Source organism: Panthera leo, chromosome A1, assembly GCF_018350215.1.
Source record: "Panthera leo isolate Ple1 chromosome A1, P.leo_Ple1_pat1.1, whole genome shotgun sequence".
NCBI classification, from domain to species: domain Eukaryota; kingdom Metazoa; phylum Chordata; class Mammalia; order Carnivora; family Felidae; genus Panthera; species Panthera leo.
The window spans coordinates 57,594,878-57,617,001 of NC_056679.1; the positions used below are offsets into that span (position 1 = coordinate 57,594,878).

General features: G+C 34.6%; 2 pseudogenes; both read right to left on the reverse strand.

Annotated features, from left to right (window-relative positions):
• Window positions 1–4,115: 4,115 nt before the first annotated feature.
• On the reverse strand, window positions 4,116–13,475 carry LOC122229394 (annotated as a pseudogene).
• A 4,104-nt stretch (window positions 13,476–17,579) lies between these two features.
• LOC122229397 lies at window positions 17,580–21,335 on the reverse strand (annotated as a pseudogene).
• Window positions 21,336–22,124: the final 789 nt, after the last annotated feature.

The window sequence follows — 22,124 nt, forward strand, 5'->3', positions numbered from 1 at the left end:
AACATCACCAAGTCAATACAGCAACATTCATCCATTTTACTGCTCTCAGAAAAGCCTATCAAAGCTTCATTGAAATCCTGTTTATTGTTACTGGACATACAGTATGCAATGACATGATTTCCCAACCCCATTAAGAATGAGAGGAAAGTTCCTAGAGGCAAGAGAGAGTAATGGCAGAGAGAAAGGACAACAGGTAACAGTGAGTGGAAAGAAAAACTACAAAAACCACTGTAGATCTCAAAGAGCAGAGCTATTCAGTGTAGGGGCTTTAACAAACACAAATAGGGCCTGGAAGAGTGAAAAACATAAATGATGAACTTAACTTTTTTTCATTATTTTTAGTAAAGTGTTTGCAAAAGCAGGGACATACATACTTAATTAAGATTTAGAATGTAAATGGTTAAAATAAAGCAAAAAAAAAAAAAGTGTTCAACTTAAAAGAACAACTTTGACTTGTCAACACCATGCACCTTATAATGTCTGACAAATGGAATATTACTACATATATACTGCTTATAAAATACACAAAGCAATTTATATAAAAACAATACAGCACCTTTTTAAACCACATATGATTGAAAGCATAAAAGCCCCTTCATGGTAAAATCACCTTAATCACATAGGGATAGCTAAAGTCAGCTGATCTCTGCATAAGAACTTTATATTGTGTCTTGAGTGGTCAATTGTATTGATCAGTGGGCAGAACTGCCTGCAAAAGCTTTTTACGTGATAGGAGACACAGAGGGCAAAATGCTGCCCCCAAATCAGTGTTTCTCAAAATGTGGTCTGTGGAACAGAACAACTGAATCTCCTGGTGAAATTGCTTTAAAATGTAGATCCCCCAAGCCCAAATGAAGTTTCATGAATCAGAATCTAAGAGGGAGGGCCTGGGAACCTGCAGTTTAGCACACCTCCCACGAAGATTTCTGGTACTAGTAAAAGTCTGGGGATCACTGTACAAAATAATTGCTTCAAAGCATAGGCCCAGCCGCCCAGTCAAGAGGAGACTAGTCGCACCTGTGAATTAACCCCTTCCCACACTTGTTCCTAATATGCCCGGTAAGATGATACTCCTGATTTTGACATTTCTAAATGTTTTATCACAGAAAAAGGGTTATGACATACAATAAAAACAAACTCTAACAAGCTCTAATTCATTTTAAAAAGAGTATAAGGATTCTAAACCATATATATAACTCTTGAAGCAATGAATGCCTGCAGAGGGCTTAAAAAAATACAGAAGATAAGTGTCTAAAGCAAGTCCAGAGGATTTATTGGGCATGAGAGAAAGATACATCTCAAAGCAGTCTTGAAGAGGCAGAATGTAGCTTACATCCAGAATGGGGAAATGCAAATCTATTAAAAATTGACTGGGATGTTTAGGCTGACCTTAACACTCTTGAGGCAGAAGCTGAAAACTACCAGCAAACATGTTTTGTTTGGCCGGCACAATGTTTTAAACAACTCTGAATTATTGCCAACATGTAAAAATTGGGATAATTCTTTTCTTTAAAAAAATCTTTTCTTTCAAAACTGAAAATTGGAATAACTAGAAAAACCAGCCACATGGCAACAGTGGGAAGGATCCTGGCAGCAGCTGTCCACCTTTTTACACAGGTGTGCATTTCCAGGGCCTCCCCAGTGGCCACCAGCCTGCCTGACGCATCAGATCACCTGCCAGGTCCCCAAAGTCATTTGCATTGTCCACTCCAGCTTTAAGGAATTAAGGCAAAAAATCAGCCTCGTTGTGCTTCACTCTATTTCTAACAAAAATTCTTGCGACAAAGATCCTTTCCTACTTCAGACATGTTAAGAAAGAAATCAGATAATGTCTGCAAATCACCTAGAATTCACTCTAGTGTTCTCATTCCTAGCTACCCTCAGAACCACCTATGGAACTTTAAAAAATACGGATACCTGGGGGTGCCTAGGTGGTTCAGTCGGTTGGGTGTCCAACTTCTGCTAGGTCATGATCTCACAGTTCCTGAGTTTGAGCCCCACGTTGGACTTTGCACTGACAGCACAGAGCCTGCTTCGGATTCTCTGTCTTCCTCTCTCTTTGCCCCTCCCTTGCATATACTCACTCACTCTCTCTCTCAAAAATAAATGAACACTAGAAGAAGAAAAAGAAGGAGAAGGAGGAGATGGAGAAGAAGATGAAGAAAGAAGAAGAAAGAAGAAGAAGAAGAAGAAGAAGAAGAAGAAGAAGAAGAAGAAGAAGAAGAAGAAGAAGAAGAAAAAGAAGAAGAAAAAGAAGAAGAAAAAGAAGAAGAGGAGAAGGAAGAAGAAGAAAATACACATGTCTGGGGGCCACCCCCAGAGATTCTGATGTATGCTCTGGGATGTACCCTGGGCAGCAGCAGTGCATAAAGCTCCCTAAATGGTTCCAATGAACACCCAAGGCTGAGAACTCCTGGCTTCAGAGGATGCAGGTTGTTGAGTGGGAAACATTAAGTTTATTTCAATGTCAACCTCCAAATACGGATTTCTAATCTCTCACCTCTGTGATAATTTACATTGTCTCTTATTTTTTGAAATGGGCTATTATTCCAAAAGCCTACCAAATGCCATTTACAAACTGATAAAAGAAGTCAAAGTGTGTTTTGATTTCTACCATTCATTTCCCTCCAACACACCTGAGGAATGAAACACTAAGAAAATGAGAGGTTATCCTGAGACAAAACCCAAGCAGCACAAACAGCTCAAAAACAGTAAGAAGAGGTTCACAGTGGCAGGCTTGTATAGAAAAAAACAAAATTGATTTGAAATTTATCACTGCACGAAGTGGAAAATTTTTCAAATAAAAAAAAGAACTATTTCTCCAAGACTTTCCTGTAATGTCCCAATTTTTATCTTAAGTATATGAATTCCAAATTATTGCCTCTCGTCAAGTTTTCTGTTAAGTAGTGTGCATTTGTATTTTGGCTTCCAAACATGCGAAGTGCAAACTACTGTCACCTAATTTGCAAACTATTACTACCTTACATTTGAAAAGCACATTTTCAAAATGGTTTTACATAATAATGGCTTCTATGTACTAGACTTCCATGCAACAAGGAAAGTAGTAGGTACTCTATATATACAATCTCAAATAAGTCTGACAACCCCACAAAGTTAATTTTGTAACCCCAAAAGGGTTTCTGTACAAAGGAGCTTCAGAAGGATTGAAAATTCCAGATTATCGATCACTGAGCTAGTGGGTGGCAACACTTGGTCTGTCAAACTCCCAAACCTATGCTTTTCACACTGAACTCCCTTTCCTTGTTTAATCATCATGACACAGAACACCTGTGCCCTGGAATCCCCATTTGCCAGTGAAACACAGAGAGGTTCATGGTGCGCTCCACATCACACAATGCCAAAGTCACACCTGCCTTCCCACACTCTATTCCATGTTAAGAAGATCAAATCATGTGGTTGACATGTCACATTATAAAAGCTATACTAGTGGCAGGTAAGTAGTACCTATGGGTAGACTTCTAATGCTCCCCACTTCTGAAACTCAAACATTACTCTAAATGTGACTTAGCTTCGGGGCGCCTGGGTGGCTTGGTCGGTTAAGCGTCCGACTTCGGCTCAGGTCATGATCTCACGGTCTGTGAGTTCGAGCCCCGCATCGGGCTCTGTGCTGACAGCTCAGAGCCTGGAGCCTGTTTCAGATTCTGTGTCTCCCTCTCTCTCTGCCCCTCCCCTGTTCATGCTCTGTCTCTCTCTGTCTCAAAAATAAATAAACATTAAAAAAAATGTTACTTAGCTTCAACACAGGCCTGGTACATTCATTCTTTTCTGTTGTAGGTCACGTATGCATCAGGTATCCGGTTTAACTCCTTTATCTATCCTAGAATCTTCTCATGAATCCTATAAGCAATGATGCTGATGACATATGGGCACAAGCACCACTCGCCAGGCTTCCAGTCCTTGGCTTCCCTGACATCGTCACCAATCAATCAGCAGGACATCCTGAAGAAGGGCAGATGTCACCTTCTTCTTCCTTTTTTTCCTTCATTTATAATCATAAAAAGACTGTGCGATAAAAATCCAGTTAGGAGTCTCATGTCCATGAGTGCCCCTGTCTGCGGCATGCTCCCAGGGGAATATATCATTTGATGTCCATTTCATGTCCTCTTCTGTAAGCTGCTGGCACCATCCTTAAATTTGTATTTTGAAACCTGCATCAGTGATGGGTTGTGGCCAAGAAGTGATTCTGGAGAAAACGTAGCACAATACAGCTCCCTGATGATTGGTTCCTCAGGTAAGGGGGCACTACACTGTTCCTTTAGCAGCATCTCCATCATTCTAATTCCCTTCTGGGCTCCTTGTCTTAAGAATGAGCTGGCAAAAGTTTCCAAAATGCAGTAGACAAAGCCAGCCCCTGTGATTGAAATCCTGCCTCTTTGAACTAACTCTGTTCAATCTGGATTTTCCATAATTTCCCAGAAAACAGTCTTCCTTCATAGATGCATATTGCGTCCACGTAGGGCAGTGACTGCATGTAGTCATGCTTCTTTCCTGAGGATTGAGCTATGTTTCCTCTTGCAAATGGATACTAGGTACGTTTAAAATGCTCACTTTTCTTAAAATTTTTGGAACCACATTCTGACAGACTGCAATCTTCTTTCTATAGATGATTCCTTTTGACACATCTCTTTTTTCCTCCACAGTTATATGAAGTTAACTTTTTTCCCCATGGGGTTCGAATACTTTATTTATACTCTATCTTCTCTTTATTTTTTTAATTAAAAAATTTTAATGTTTATTGATTAGAGAGAAAGAGAGCAAGTACAGGAGGGGTAGAGAGAGACAAAGACACAGAATCCTAAGCAGGCTCCAGGCTCTGAACTGTCAGCACAGAGCCGGACGCAGGGCTGGAACCCATGAACCACAAGATCATGACCCGAGTAGAAGTGGGTCGCTTAACTTACTGAGCCACCCAGATGCCCCTCTTTCTTCTCTTTATTACTCCAAGGTGGTAAAGATTTCTGCAGACTACTTCTCTTGGACAACTAGAAGTTCTCTGTCCCCTGTCTGATGTCAGAGCTCATGCTCTTCCCGTTTGCACCATTCTGCTTCATGTTGTACCTAATCTTTTTTCAGAGGAAGCTGATGACCCCCACTCAAAATCTGGTGCATGCCCACCCTGACCCACATCCCCAGGTGCTGGACATCAGGCTCTGCCCCCCAGCCACAGAAGACCACACCCACCCTGCCAAAGGGGCCTGCCCCCTGCCCCCCCCCCCCCCCCCCCCCGCCAACACTCTACAGTATTTAAATTAGATCTCTCTGGGCACCTGGTTGGCTCAGTCAGTTAAGACTCCAACTCTTGATTTCAGCTCAAGTCATGATCTCATGGTTGGTGGGGGTTGGGCCCTGGCTTAGGCTGTGTGTTGACGCGTGGAGCCTGCTTGTTTTTTTCTCTCTCCCTCTCTCCCTGCCCCTCCTCCGCCTGCTCTCTTAGTCTCCCTCTCTCTCTCAAGTAAATAAACATTACAAAACTGGATTTCTCCATCATTAAATATCCATTATACTAGAAGGAATGAAAACATATGTATTTATTATTTAAATATTAGACACAATGTCCATTTCAAAAAGCATGGATTTAAGTTTGACTTAATAGCTTGAGAGCTTTCTTTAAAAAATCGGAAGAGAAAGCTATTTATAACAAAGATAGCATTCTGAGACCTTAATTATTTATGTAATATTTAAAAGAAGATCAAATAAACTGTGTGTGGGGAGGGGTAGGTGTGGGGAGGGCTGGGGAAAGTGATTAATATAAATGTAGTTGTGGCTAACATAAATAAAATGGCAATGGAAAACTAATGAGTGAACTTTTATACCATGTGCTAAGAACTTGAATGGAATTTTATATAGTTTTTCTTGTGTTTTTTTTTTTAATTTTTATTTTAAATCTTCACAGAAGACCAATTGGAGACTGTGTATTATCTGACTTTTATTAATGAGAAAGCTGAGTCTGAAAGATTTATTTTCACACATTATAGATCACTGAAATTAAAAACAAGAGACTCTCACTTATAAGCCTGTATTCTTTCTATGGGTCATGTATTATTGTCTATTTCTTTCATACCACTACCTCAGTCATATCCCTACATCATTGTTTCATTGGTCCAAATCGTTGAAATAATATACTGTTAAGAAAATCCATGAAGTATTTCAATGTCACAATTTATCTCAATGTAAAATGGAAATAATTATCGAAAACCTGTCAATAGCATGTCTCTTCTACAATAACTGAGATAATAGCATGAGAAAGTGTAAGTATTTTACAAATTCTAAGATAGAAAGTGCACGATGTCACATGTAAATTGTTTGTATTCATCTATTGTAATATTTGAAATTGTTTTTATTCTTTAACAGAATTATACAAATGAATGTTATCTGACTTATGTTCCTGATTCATATTCATTTAAATCTTCTTTGGATAAGACATTGCTCACAACATAATAATCATAAATATAAGGCATAAAAGAGAAAATGGTTATCTGGTATTATCAACACATACTAAACACTTTAAATCTATTGTTAGAATATATGTCTTTAACTTGCATGCCACCATGTCAAAATCAGAATAAAGGTGATGACTTTTTCTGCCTTTTCCCATTATAAAAATATGAATATTTTTAGGCATGATAATTCTCTTTATTGTTAGGCTTCTGTGCTATCGGATACCATGAAGAACATTTTTTTTTCAATATATGAAATTTATTGTCAAATTGGTTTCCATACAACACCCAGTGCTCATCCCAAAAGGTGCCCTCCTCAATACCCATCACCCACCCTCCCTTCCTTCCCACCCCCCATCAACCCTCAGTTTGTTCTCAGTTTTTAAGAGTCTCTTATGCTTTGGCTCTCTCCCACTCTAACCTCTTTTTTTTTTTTTTTTCCTTCCTCTCCTCCATGGGTTTCTGTTAAGTTTCTCAGGATCCACATAAGAGTGAAAACATATGGTATCTGTCTTTCTCTGTATGGCTTATTTCACTTAGCATCACACTCTCCAGTTCCATCCACGTTGCTACAAAGGGCCATATTTCGTTCCATGAAGAACATTTTAAATCTTATTTTTGCAAAGCATAAAACTCAAACATGCTTTTGTTGATAATATTTCTTACTTTACAAGGAAAAGTAGCATATTTCAGGTAGAATTGTAATGTTTTTGGCTTCCCAGCTTCTCACACACACATTTTGACTTGTATTTCACTGGCCCAACAATTATTTTGAATATTTATGAATCCCATTTTCTTGCTTCCCAATTTTTGATTTACGTTCTGAATAGTTGTAGTAATCATATAATAATAATAAAGTATGGGGTTGTTTTGGGTTGCTTTATACCCATTATTTTTTGGGTGGGTAGAGGAGATGTGTGATATCAGACAATGAAGATTGTTTTACTATGACTGTATTCTTACATGCTTAAATTTAAAGTTTGTTCCTGTGTTTAGAGATATAAAACAAAAAACAAAACAAAACAAAACTTAATGGAAAGATGTTGATGAAAGCTGGTAACTTATGGAGCTAATATGGCAAGGGTATCTTGGTGTAAACTTTTATATGCAGGGCTACAATGATAACATTTTTCAGAGTATCAGAGATAAGGCCATTCTTCCTAACCTTCCATAGAAGTTATCAATGTTTTGATTCCAAGAATACATACAAATTTTTGTATCATCAGTTAAAGTAGACTGTACATGAATGCTATTATGTCAATAACAGTGGCACCATGAAGTCTTCCCAAATAAGTGACAGGGTTTGTTTTGTTTTTTGTTTTGTTTTGTTTTGTTTGTTTGTTTTTTGTTTTCTTTTGTGAGCATACATGAGACACTTCGTTGTGAACTCTCATAAGAATGGGAAGGACACATTAAGGAATGTCTAATTTCCAACAATAAATTTCCTGAGGCCACCATAATTTAGGCACAAAAAGGACAGGTAACATGGCTTTGCTTTGTGATCAAAAGCTTGGGGCATTCTAGTTAAAATGTTAATAGTAGTAATTAAAACAATAATGAAAGAAATCATTGAGACAGTATTCTCAGGATTCAACATATAGTTTCTGTTTTCCAACTTGACATTAATCATATGATATATGTGATATGGCTATTACTATCACTGTTTTACAAATCAAGAATTTGAAATTCAAAGATGTTAAATAGCTTTTCCAAGGTCACATAACAACTAAATAGTAGTCAAGACTGAAATCAATTGCTCTTACTCTAACCGTGCTATCAGCATTGCTGGGTTCATTTGGTGCATTTTAACACACGAGAAGTACTTGTTTTGTACATCAGTAAATACAGACTAAAACAACTGGCAAAACTGAAAAGATGGAGTCTGAAACTGGAATAAAGTAGAATATTACAAATAGAATACTTGTAAAAAATTAAGAAATTATTTTCACTTGAAGATCTAATCAGTTTATATCTTGTTATCCAGAACTCTATCATATGCCTACTTATATATGAAAAGAAGTTCAGAAATGCGCTTCATTCCATGTACCCAAACTGGCAGCTAGACTCTCCACTATGTATAGTACAACTGAAAAGTGGACAGGGGAGAGATAGATAATAGATGATTGAGAGAGATACTGGTAAATTCAGGAGCTATTTAATATTAACACTCAATTAAAATATATATTTAAGATAAATCTCAAAGAAGTAAAGCAAAAAATTTTATATTATTTTTCTCATGTTAAATTGCACATTTTCTATTTTTGTTGTTGTTGTTTGCTTCTTAAATTTCCACTTACTTGTTTAGATTATTCACAATTGGCTAAAGTTTAAGGACTAGTATTTCATAAATTGTTGGGGAGAAGATGACCAGCTTTGTAAATAAGAGAATTTGACACTGTGTATCAAAAACATAAATTATTCTGCACAGAATACAATCTCCACAGGGACAGGAAACCTGGCAGTAAGTGCCAGTGTTCTGAGATGAATGCCAGGCCCCATACAGACATGCACCAAATATTGTTTGAATGAATGAGTTAAATACCTCTAATTCTAGTAATTCTGATACCAGAAAAACATTTTAAGGAATAAAACAGCTTAGCATTAAACATATGTAAAAGAGTGCTAAATTTGACCTTTCCAAAACTAAAAATGGAAACAATATACATATCCCAAAATATCAGACTGCTTGATTAAATTACATTGTGTTCATACAATAGTAGAGATTTATTTTTAAAAAGCAATAATTATGAATATAGTAAAACTTTGGTTGGGGAGAATAAATCGTTCTGGAAACGTGCTTGTAAGTCAAAGCACTTGTGTATCAAACTGAATTTCAAGAACCATTGGCTCAGTTGTGATCATGTGACATTTGGTGTCAGGTACTACTTATATTGCAAAACATCTCTCATTTATCGAGTTAAAATTTATTAGAAAGTTTTGCTGCTCTTGCGGAACACTTGCAGAACAAGTTACCCACAATTTTTACTGTACATGGAGAAATATTTACTGTATAGGGAGATGTTTATGCTAAATGAAACAGCAGTTGCTAAATATACATAATATGAGATAGAGTGGTAACAGCACACCATTTTACTGCTACTCTATAAAGCAAATGTATAATGGATGTTAAATAGTACTCTCAGGTTAATTTCATCTTTACAACAGATAAATTTAATCTTAGACATCTTCAGACTTATGAGGTCACTATTACTAATAAATTGTTAATTATTTTAAGTCTTACATCAGCCCTATGAGATCTGTACCATTTAATTCCCGTAGAAACTGAAACCCAGAAAGCTTATTGACCTTGTTCTAGAATACACATTAAAGACTAGCAAAGAGAGGGTTTGAAACCAGGGAATCAAGCTCCTGAGCTATTCATCTTAAACCTTCTATTCTATGCCTGAAGCCATATGCATTATAATTTATTTAGGTTTTACTTCGTGTGTTGGGTTATAGTAATATTTGTTTATTTTCTTATAGTGAATACACACTACTTTTATAACCAGAAAGCTTAAATAGGAAGTGAAAAAATTTTTAAAAAGGAATAAGGTAATATAAAGGCATTTGGAGTAGAAGACAAATAGTTTGCACAACAAATTACAAATGTCAAGGAATCAATACAGTTATTAACATTATTAGAGTCTGAGGCTGACTGTGGTATAGTATTGGGGCATTATGTCAAAAAGCTGTGGAGAAACATGAGAGGGGACATTGCTACTTTTTTGAGCTCTAATTCTGTGGTTAATGTTTCAAGTTGTGATTTCCCTCTTATGTGTTTTCTCCTTTCCATGGTCTAATAAGTACCAACTGACAGGATCAGAACTTAATAGATTGTTTGATTTTAGTGTAATTTAAAAACTAAAATGCATTTTTTATTCATGGATAAAATATTAAAAATTCCCTGACTTTAAAAAAATAGAGAAAAAGTTGAGAAATATATTTATTATGTCCACTGAAATTTTATTTAAAAGCTATGTCACCAGAATGCAAAACCATTTGATTGAATGTCCCTAGCACTCTCTGAATTCAATAAAAAAAGTCATATCAAATTTTCTTTATATTTTATATTTCTCTGTTTGTCATTATATTATGCTGAATTTTATTTTATAAAGATGCTCCTTATATAAAAAATTAACAAATTTTCTATAAAAATATTGCATATCAAAGGTTAAAAAATCTAAAGAACATTTATCAACGTTTCTGTTAAAAACAAATTCATTTTCAACAATAATATTTTTCGATGAGTCATTCTGCAGCCCGACTCAGTGTCTTGTTAATATTACATTCTTATTTTGAAATCAAATCTGTATAAGACTATACTATATTTGGAATAAAATGCCTATGATTAAAAAAAGAATCAGTGGTTCTGAAATTAGAATACTATTTGTATTTTTTCAGTGGACATAGAATTACTTTATTTGAAGTTCTTTCTAAATGCAGTGTACAGAATTGTCTTTATATTTCAAAATAATTTAAATGACAGTAAAGCAAAATCCTTTTAATCTGTAACTTAAATAATGTCTAGAGTTCACAGTGGATATAACAGAAAGTCAAGATATGTTGACAATTGAAAAGGACATTTTCAGTTTTCAGTTAGTTATATACATGTCTATAATATATATATATATATATATATATATATATATATATATGCATATGTTATAGACATATATATATGTGTATATGTCATACACACATATACATATGTTCTCATATATTAATACACACATATATGAATGAAACCTGAAAATATACCTATATATATTATATATATTTATCCAAAAGATCTTTAAAGTCCCTGTAAATGTTATAGTTATTGAAAAGTTGAAAAGTTATTGAAAAGTTGAAAAGAGCACCTTGTCCAAATCTCAGTGGGGGAGTGTGAAATTCTTTAATATCTAAAGTGTGCAATATCAGAGCAGCATCAGATCAGGACAAATGAGATCTTAGTAACTGAGAACATAGAAGGAGAGTGTCTTTACACTCTAAAATTTATCAACGTTAACATCAGAAAGATTTAAAATTAAAGGAGGGATTCATATTCTGTTGTGGAGACAGAGAATAACCTAGAACCAACATAGTAGAGAGATAAATATGCCTTTCAAGAAAAAAAAATCAGAGCTGTCCTATAGCCATGCAGGGCTAAAATTTCATATGAGCTCATGTTAGAGGATTTGCATTGTGATCACAGTTTATTAAATTTAAATTTTTCTGTAAATAGTCATATGATAAAATAAGTACCATAAATTAATACAACATAATTCTTTTGCCCATTTATTACTTAAAATGTATTTAATTGTTTACAATCTGTTACAATAGTAATTCCTTTTTTGAACATTCTTATACATTGATCTCTGTTAACAAGTTCAAGTACCAATCTTTTTGATCCTAGCCCATCTGTATAATTTTAAAAATGATTAAAAATCTCCTCAAATATTTTATATGGTCTATATTTGTCAATACTCTTAGAAATTAAAATTAAGATATTTCAAAATACTTGCTTATCAATTTACTTAATAATAATAACAATTATAATAAGATACTATTATATGTTAATGCATTTTATTGAAAATAATATTATCCTAAATAAGTAATTAGAAGAATACCATTGGTTTACACCTTAACAGAAAAGATCTGGACTATCATTTCTATTCTTGCATTCAATCTCTTGCAATAAGTTTTTCTGCTTGAAGAATATAAGGAAAAGTTGGCCTCACACAAAAATTATGTTGGAAAAAAATAGAAGTATTTTAGTAGTCTTTTTCAGATAATTGTAGCTATTTTTGATACTATATTCCATCTTGACCAGTGGTAGTTTCTTAAAAATTAATCATAATGTAGAATCTGAATCCATATCAATGAATCTTTTACACTTTTGTATTGTAATATTAGTTAGTTTACCTTTGAATGGGTATTTTACCCATATTTGATTTTGTATCATATTTGTTCAATGAATTCTACAGATCTTCCTAATATTGACACATTTTATTTTTCATATTAAAAAATTGGAATTAATAATATCTCCATCTTACTATCAGAGAAACTTGAAATGTTCGAAAGGTACTACAAGTTTCTGCAATTCTAATACTTGCTTGAAACTGACATTTTTTAAACTGTGTACAATGATGAAGAAAGATCACTATTGGTATAGTTTGGTGTGTATATCTTGATAAGAAACCAGAAGTGTTACTTACTATCTTTTCTGCATCAAAAGTGCAAACATCAATACAATTATTTCAAGATAAAAAAATGACCATTCAAAAGGGTTTTTAAGCACTTTGCATATTTCAGTAATATTGGTATTTTTTTCCAAGCATTTCCATAAATTATCTTTTATGATGGTTAGTTTGCACTTATTCTCAACTGATGTCGGCAAAAAGTTAAGTATAGTCACATCTGTATGTGCATTTGTAAGTCAAAAGTACAACCTGAAGACAAGATGCTAACTCAGTCTTCATGTTTTCAGCTAAAAACTTTGTTTCACTGAAGTTTTAAGATTTACTCTATCATTTAAAAGTATATTGGCAAGACTTTTTTTACTAGCTTTTCATCTGGCAGGCATTTACTAATGTCAACTACACAAGGCCTTTTCAATTTCCCAGCCATCATGTACCCTTATCCAACCAATGAAATACAAAGATTTACCCTGTGAGAGACTCCATGACTTTTTCAAATGACTTTCAGCTCTAGAAAAGATCATCATGTTTACCTTTAAAAGATTCAAGTATTTTTTTCCTTTAAACTCAGAGTGATTGGTTTCAAAATGATGCCATATTTTAAATGGCACATAATACTATTTAAAATGTCTGTGGTATAAGAAACAATGAGTCAAATGATTAACATAAAGCTGAGAGATAGATGGTCTTTGTCATATTTTCCTTTCTTAGTTACAGCTGACCCAGTTTATTTGGACTAGCTTCCTTGTTCATGAGTCAGAATACTCACTGAAATGTCAAACTCATCTTTTTCAGCAGCTATAATCATAGATGGTAAAGCTGTGGGTTGAGAAAACATGTTGACTGTCCCTTTTTAGGCCAACATTCCAGCATTAACCAAAGAAAAATATATTGTAAATACATTTCATTTTATTTTAAAGACAAAATATTTTTATTCTAAAATATCTGTTTCAAATGAAATTTAAGCATTTGGAAAGTTTTTTTTTAATTTTTTTTAACATTTATTTATTTTTGAGAGACAGAGTGCAAGAGGGGGAGGGGCAGAGAGAGAGGGAGACACAGAATCTGAAGAAAGCTCCAGGCTCTGAGCTGTCAGCACAGAACCCCACGTGGGGCTCAAACCCACAAATAGTGAGATCATGACCTGACCCAAAGTCAGACGCTCAACTGACTGAGCCATCCAGGCACCCCTGGAAAGGTTTTTAAGCAACGTTTAAAACAAAAAGATAAGTAAACAACAAGAATCTGAAGTGTATTTAGCTGTGTTTCCACATATTTACATTTACAATGATTATTCTAATATCTGGAGGAGTATCTAGCATTTGCTATCTGCATTCTTTGTTTTGCCCTTTTTCTGATTTACAGTTTACTCTTTCTATATTGTCTTCTTTTTGAATTATTGAGATCTTCTGTTGTTACTTTGTCTTCCCTCTGATTCATTGGTTATTTGCTCTTATATGCTGCAAAGATTTCCTTAGATATTTGAAAAGATTCCCTGGACTTTCTAGCATATACTCACAAAAAGCTTTTATTTAAAAGCAAAGTGACGGTTTTACAAGAGGAATAGAGTGCTGGTAAGCACTGAGGACTAAGACCAAGAATTGTAGAAGCTCTCAGGAAACTACAGTCCCTTGGTTACTTGATACAGCTAAGTTCATCAAAGCAGTTAGGCCTGCAGCAAACCATTAGTAATGAAACATATCACCAGGGGATATTTGAACCTTGAACACCAAAACAAAGATCCTGAGGCCCGTATCTTAGCAAATAGTTAAAAACTGGACCCCCAGACATCCTCAGGGATGAAGACAAAACTTTATCAGTCCATTCTGTAAATCAACTCTATATTTGCATATGCCTTGTTCTAATTCTTTAATAGTTAATCTACTTTATCCTTCCTATCTAATTTAATAGCATGTAAACTTAATATTATTATTCTCCCCTTGAAAAAACATTTTCCTTTTTTATTATAGCCTTTTCCCCCATGGATTTGACACAATCATTGTTCTTTTATTTGGTCATAGTAATTACAATTTCATTTTAAGTCATATTAAGTCAAATATTTCTACAGTATATTTTCCACAGTACGTTATAGTTAGCAATTTTCAAAAAAATCATTCCTGTTGACTTTAATTATTCCTTTTTTAATAAATTTTTTTTCAGAAAATGCTGAAAATAAAACCTAAGTAAGATGAGTCCACACTACCAGTTTCACTCATTACTTTTGTTACAATAAAAATTTTAAAGTATTTCTAAAGATATATGGCTGGATAAGACCTCTTCTACTTTATTATAGGATATATTATATTTATTATCTTATTAAAGTGTGGATATAAAAAGCCATAGTGCCCTCTGACATTTCTTCTATAAGTGTGTGTTGTTAGGTTATGATTTGTAAAGAAAAACATTCATTTTATGCTTAATGTCAAGTATATTAAACTGGCATTCAAAGACTCAAATATTTCTATTTTCCTACTTGTGAGTTTACTTAGATATCTACATTCAGGCTTGAAGTTTTTGATATTCCAGTTAGTTACTATTCCCACCTTATTAACTTTCATTATGTTATTCCAGGTTAATGTATAGCAGTTTGATACAAAATACTTTGTTTCATTGGTTATCTGCAAATGGCATCAAAGTTGATTATATTTATTTACCTTAGTCAATTAGCTACTACTTATGTCTTCCTACTGGTCATTTATTTGTCAGTTATTTTATAACTAAAATCACTCAGAAATCCACATGTGAAATCTTCTTTATCATATAGATGGTAAATAATTCAAAATATCATGATTTTCCAAGACTTGCATTAGATTTAGCAAAACATCAAGTGGCCAAAACGTGTGTTATTTAAGAGGTGTCAAAGCATTATATTCACCTTATTTTTCTCTACAGTATAGGTATATATCAATAAACTCTGAAGCATATTACCTGAGAATATTTCAGTTGATAGTTTTGACATGAGCAGTAGATACTTTGATGTGAAAACACTCTCCTGTTTCTTTCTCAGGAAATTTTTAAGAAATAAATTGTGAAACTATCAGGACATATTTTGGATGATTTGAATAGGCTGAACATGAGATACTTTGCTAAAATTTTGGTAAGTTAAATGTCAATCATTAATTTGAATAGAAAATTTAAATTTTAAAATCTATTTATGACTAAGATCATACAATGAGCAGAGGAACAAAGACACAAGTAAATTAGCTAAAAGGCTTAAGTGACTACAATTTGGAAACTGGAGAAGATCTCTTTTGAAATGTATGGATGATGGTAGGGTAATTTTTTCCCCTCAGTAAATTCAGCCTTAGTTCCTTTTAAATTTTTTTTTTAATGTTTTATTTATTTTTGAGACAGAGAGAGACAGAGCATGAACGGGGGAGGGTCAGAGAGAGAGGGAGACACAGAATCCGAAGCAGGCTCCAGGCTCTGAGCTGTCAGCACAGAGCCCGATGCGGGGCTCGAACCCACGGACCGTGAGATCATGACCTGAGCCGAAGTCGGACGCTTAACCGACTGAGCCACCCAGGCACACCCAGCCTTAGTTCCTTTTAAAAATCATTGGACTCTATAGGACCTTTGAGCTTCTCTGGCTATAGGAGTCCACTAAGTACAAGATATTAAACAAATAATCATTATTTAATGAGGAGCCAGATAAAATTTCATAATTAAAAATGAAGTGTGTAAAGTTACAATTTTTTTTTCTAGAAAACAAACAAAATATTATCTCATGCCCTAATCTTCTGGTCCCAGTAGCATAACTTAATCATTTGAGATAATGTTAATGAAGTGAATAATTTTTCAATAATTTGAAACAATTTTTCAAAATTCAATAATTTTTCAGTTTTTCAATTTTCAATTGAATAATTTTTCAAAAATTTTTCAATTTTTCAATTAACCTAATAAATACAGGGCTCTGTCTTCTACATATTATTTCTCCTATGACTTCTAAAGTCCAGTTGACATAGTGCCTTATGTAGCATCCAGATTTTGGTGTGGAATAGGTAGTAGGAGCTAATTTGGTCTATTCATCTGCAAGCATTTTCAGAAACACACTTTATCTCATCTTGTTATTCATCATAAGCTTCTTTCTTTGTTCCATCTGATAAGAGTTTAGACCCATGAACATCCTAGCCACCTAGGAAATTTAGATTTTTTCAAGTGCCAAGTGTTTTTCAGGTCTGCTTGCTCTTTGTCATATATAGTACTTTACAAATATTCAGATAAAACTAAGAAATGATGCAAACTGAAATTCTTTCCAAAACTCTTTCTTGGGTTGGTCCCAAGATACTTAGCGGGAGAGGGTTTCTCAAGTCTTACACTTAAGCCTTATGCTGAGGTGCTTATTCTTACTACCATTTCTCCATTAAAGCTAGTTTACTGTTCTTATATAGTGGATTTCTTTATGGGTTTGATTGAGCATATCCCCCATTAGAAAGGTACACATATGGGTAATCTTTAACAAGACTGTGGGAGAAAGGAAATGCAGTCCTTCTCTGTTCTCTGTTCTCTGTTCCTGTTTCTTTTAATGACAAACATATTAAGCTTGGTGTCCTTCAAAACTTTGTCTTTCGTTCTTTAAAATAGCAGAGTCTTGAAGATGAAGTCTTTCATTTTGAAGTTATTGTCCGTGCCTTAAGTGTAAAAATCGAATTTGAAACACAAAGCTAATTATTCTGTTGTTCTAAATTCATTTTGATCCTCCCTTTACTGCATGTTTTTGAACTCAATGTTCTTGAACTAATTGCAGGAAGATAGAGGGGGAAATAGATGTTGGTTTATAGGTCCAAATTTCTTTTATTTATTTATTTATTTATTTATTTATTTATTTATTTAATACTTGAGGTATTTTAACTTTATGTACAATGATTTAGCATTAAGGTAGGTATCTTGGAATTCTACATTTGAAATAAGTATCTTGGATGACCCATTCAAGGAAGTTCTCCTAATTCAACTTAATGAAGTCTACATCCTTTGTGTACTGACAGAAGAACTGATGGCACATACTGTGGCACTTTTTTTCTGGATCAGACCATGCCGGTTTGAGCGGACAGTACAACCATGAGAACCCTGGCCAAATTTCCTTGGATGGCACCAGTAGAAGTCCTGGTGACCTATGTTTCATTCTCAGATGCAAAGAAGCTAAAGGTGGCCCAAATTGTATTATAGCATATTTCTATTTGCACAAATTTTCTTATTTTTTTCAACTTAGCAAAACATGTATGCAGAGAGGTTTGTATATTTAATTTTTTTTTAATGTTTACTTATTTTTGACAGACAGAGAGAGACAGAGTATGAGCAGGGGAGGGGCAGAGAGAGAGAGAGACATAGAATCCGAAGCAGGCTCCAGGCTCCGAGCTATCAGCACAGAGCCCAATGCAGAGCTCGAACTCACAGACCGCGAGATCATGACCTGAGCCGAAGTCGGATGTCCAACTCACTGAGCCACCCAGGAGCCCCGAGATTTGTATATTTTAAATAATCCAAGTGAGTAAGCGAACATAACCAGTATGTCAAAAGCTGCCTTCATACCCAAAGTTAAGCACTATTATTTCTAACAAATCAATCCAGAGTGGTTTTGCTTATGTGTTAAATTTATATAAGTTGATTGTATTATATGTAGTCTTTCAGGTTTTGCTTCTTTTGCTCAGCATTACTTTTATGAGATTTCTGAATGCCATTGACTGTAGCTTTAGCTATGCCATTTTAATTTCTGTGTGTTATTCATTTGGGTAAATATATCCCAATTAATTGCAACTTATGGATTGATATTTCAATTTTCCAGCTTGGAACTTTCACAAATAATATTGCTACTGATATTGTTGTAGGTATATTTTGGTACATATGTGAATACAATTTGGTTTAGAAATTGTTTTCAGCATCACTAGATGCTTCCAAAAAAACTTTCCAAAGGGGGTATGCACATTGAAATGTGTGACCAGTACATCCTTGCCAACATTTGGTATTGTCAGATGTTTGGTTTGGTTTTATTTTGTTTTAAATCCATTCTTAGAAGGAAACTTCTTCAAACTATTACAAGGCAGCTAACATTATATTTAATGGTAAAAGACTGACACTTTTCCACCTAAAATCAAGGAATAGGCAAGGGTGTCCATCTACTATTTCTCTTCAGCATTTTATTGGAAGATTTAACCAGCACAGTAAGACAAAGCAATGAAAGAAAGAAATTAAAACAAAGAAATAAAGCTGTCATAACTAATAAGTGTGGTTAGGAAGTTTGTAGGACACAAGGGGAATCTTCAAAAATGCCTAGGTATCCACCTTCATTCTTGAAGGGGATTTTTATGGAGCTTATAATTCTAAACCAATACATTTTTTTGCAGTATTCTGAAACAGTGGGGAGGATCCAAATAACCAACCAAGGTAGGAAGGTATGCTTTATCATTGATGCTATTTAGAAATGCCAGTGCATAATACAAAGCAGGCTCATTTCTACTCAGTTTTATTATGTATTTAAATTAATTACAGGGGCACCTAGATGGCTTAGTTGGTTAAGTGGCCAACTTTGGCTCAGGTCACGATCTCACGGTTCATGAGTTCGAGCCCTGCCTCGGGCTCTGTGCTGACAGTTCAGAGACTGGAGCCTGCTTCAGAATCTGTCTCCCTCTTCTCTCTGCCCTTCCCTTACTCACAGTCTCTCTCTCTCTCTCACACACACACAAAAATAAACATTACAAAAAAATTAAATTGATTATAGTGGACCCTCTTACTGCTTGTACTTGGGACAAAATACCTTCTTCATTTGCACTTGGTTTTCTATTATTTTTTAATTTTTTTTAATGTTTATTCATTTTTGAGAGACAGAGAGTGAGTGGGGGAGGGGCAGAGAGAGAAGGAAACACAATATCTGAAGCAAGCTCCAGGTTCTGAGCTGTCAGCACAAAGCCTGTCATGGGTCTCTAACCCAGGAACCGTGAGATCATGACCTGAGCCGAAGTCAGGCACTTAACTGACTGAGCCACCCAGGCCCCCTTTTGGTTTTCTATTATTAATGAATACTTACAGCTTTCAAATTTTTTGCTTAAAAGTCAACTGTTACTCTTAATTACAACGTGTGATTATTGCTTCTCTGTGTATAAGTGTGATTGTTCTTCTTTGAAGATAAGATAAAATAGATCCATTCCCCATCTTTCTGGCTGCTTTATAGATCTCCCTTCATTTTCCCAGGGTTTGTGAGGGTTTGAAAATGTATGATTGATGTATTTTATGACTTTTTTTAGGTGTTCTCTTATCTTTTTCCTTTCTTCTGATCTGTCTTCAATTCACCAATTTTCTTCAGTTATTAAATCTGGTATCTAGTCTACTCATTGAGTTTTTAATTTTGATAAGCATATTTTTCAATTTGTATTTTATTCAGATCTGCCATATAATATTTATTATTTCCTGTCCCAACTTGAAATAATCAATCTAGCTGTTTCCCTCCTCTAATATATTAATCTTAGTTATTTAAAAATATAAATCTGGAAATTTCTACATATAGCCCTTTTGTGTTTATTGTCTGTATATCTTCTTGTTCACATGAACATACAGATGTAAGCATTCATGCATACACAATCACACATAAACAAAACCAAAAATAATTATATGAAAAACCTTTCTTTGAATATTTTGAGAGCATATCTATGGAGAAGCAAAATAAGTATAGTTAATTTTAGCTAGAGGAAACATAGAATGCTGTTGTCAGGGATTCAGAATTTAATATGTAACTTTTCAACTTTTCAACAACTCTTATAAATTTTTCAGTGTTTACTTTTAACAAACAAAATATTAGGCAAAGTCTACGGTAGATGAAACAGAAAAAGATTACCTGTTTCATGGTGAACTTGGAAAAGGACTTGCAATTAAAGAATCATAGTTTGTTGATGGATCCTGTTTTTTCTTAAACTTTCCCTTATAATATATTTCTGTCTCTTACCAGGGCACTGAAGTGAAAATACTTTTTCTGTGACATAAACATGAAGACAGCAAGCCTGAAAGTAAAACTACTCTGCTTTATGCCAGCTGTTAAGCTGCCAGGTGTCAAGGTGGCCAACTGGGGCAGTGAGCCAAACTAAAAGTAATAATCAAGCTATTATACAAATACAGGTTTTCCTTGACTTACGATGAGGTTATGCTTTACCCATCATAATGTGAAAATATCGTTAAGTCAAAAATGCATTTAATACACCTAACCTACCAAATATCACAACTTAGCCCAGACTACCTTAAATGTGCTCAGAACAGTTACACTGACCTGCAGTTGTGCAAATTCCTGTAACATAAAGCATATTTTATTTTATTTTATTTTATTTTATTTTATTTTATTTTTTTACATTTATTTATTTGAGAGGCAGAGAGAGACAGAGCACAAGTGGGGGAGGGGCAGAGAGAGAAGGAGACACAGAATCTGAAGCAGGCTCCAGGCTCTGAGCTGACAGCACAGAGCCAGATGCGGGGCTTGAACTCACGAACTGTAAGATCATGACCTGAGCTGAAGTCGGAAGCTTCACCGACTGAGCTACCCAGGCACCCCCATAAAGCATATTTTATAATAAGCTATTGAATATCTCATTTAATATATTGGATAGTGTACTGAAAGAGAAAAACAGAATGGTTGTAAGTATATCATGTATTTACCCTTGTGGTCATGTGGCTGACTGGGAGCTGCTGCCCAGCAGCACAAGAGAGGATCATACCACATATCACCAGTCCAGGAAAAGAGCAAAATTCAGATTTCCAATTATGATGTCTACAGAATGTGTATCACTTTTGCACCAGTATAAAGTTGAAAAATTGTATGTCGAACCCTTGTTAAGTCGGGGACCATCTGTATTGCAATAGTGCAGGTAAGAAGAAAAGACCAAGAAACTTGGTAGCTCTCTAATTTCCATGTTTTCCCCACAGAATGACACTGGGCCAGGGTCAGTGAGATGACATGCAGTGCAGGTGGAGAAAATTGAGGAGAACTACAAAAGTCTCCTGTCCAGGATTATTTTCAAACCTTGATAACTTATTGAATTTGCCCTGCTTGTTTTTGGACTTGCCTGGGACTTGAGACCTCTTTTTCTTCTACTTCTATATTTTTGGAATGGAAATGTCAATCCTATGGCCATCCCAACAATGTATTCTATTCTATAAGTGTATAACTTGTTTTCTAATTTCACAAGTCCATAGATAACAATGAATTTTCTCTCTGTATGAACCATACCTGAATTCTCACTCATAACTAAATTAGATTAGTTGAGTTGATTATTTAGCTGAGACTTGGGACTTTGAGTTGACAATGGAATGCATTAATCCCTTTGAGGGTGTCAGGATGAGATGAACTTATTTTGTACCTAGGAAAGATATTAATTTAGGGAAGGACCGAGGGTGTACTTTTATGAGTTGAATTGTTCTCCCACAAAGATATATTGAAGTCCTCACATTAAAAAATACTTATGTATAAGCAGAAAGGCTTGCATAATAACTCTACAAAATGTTTTTTTCC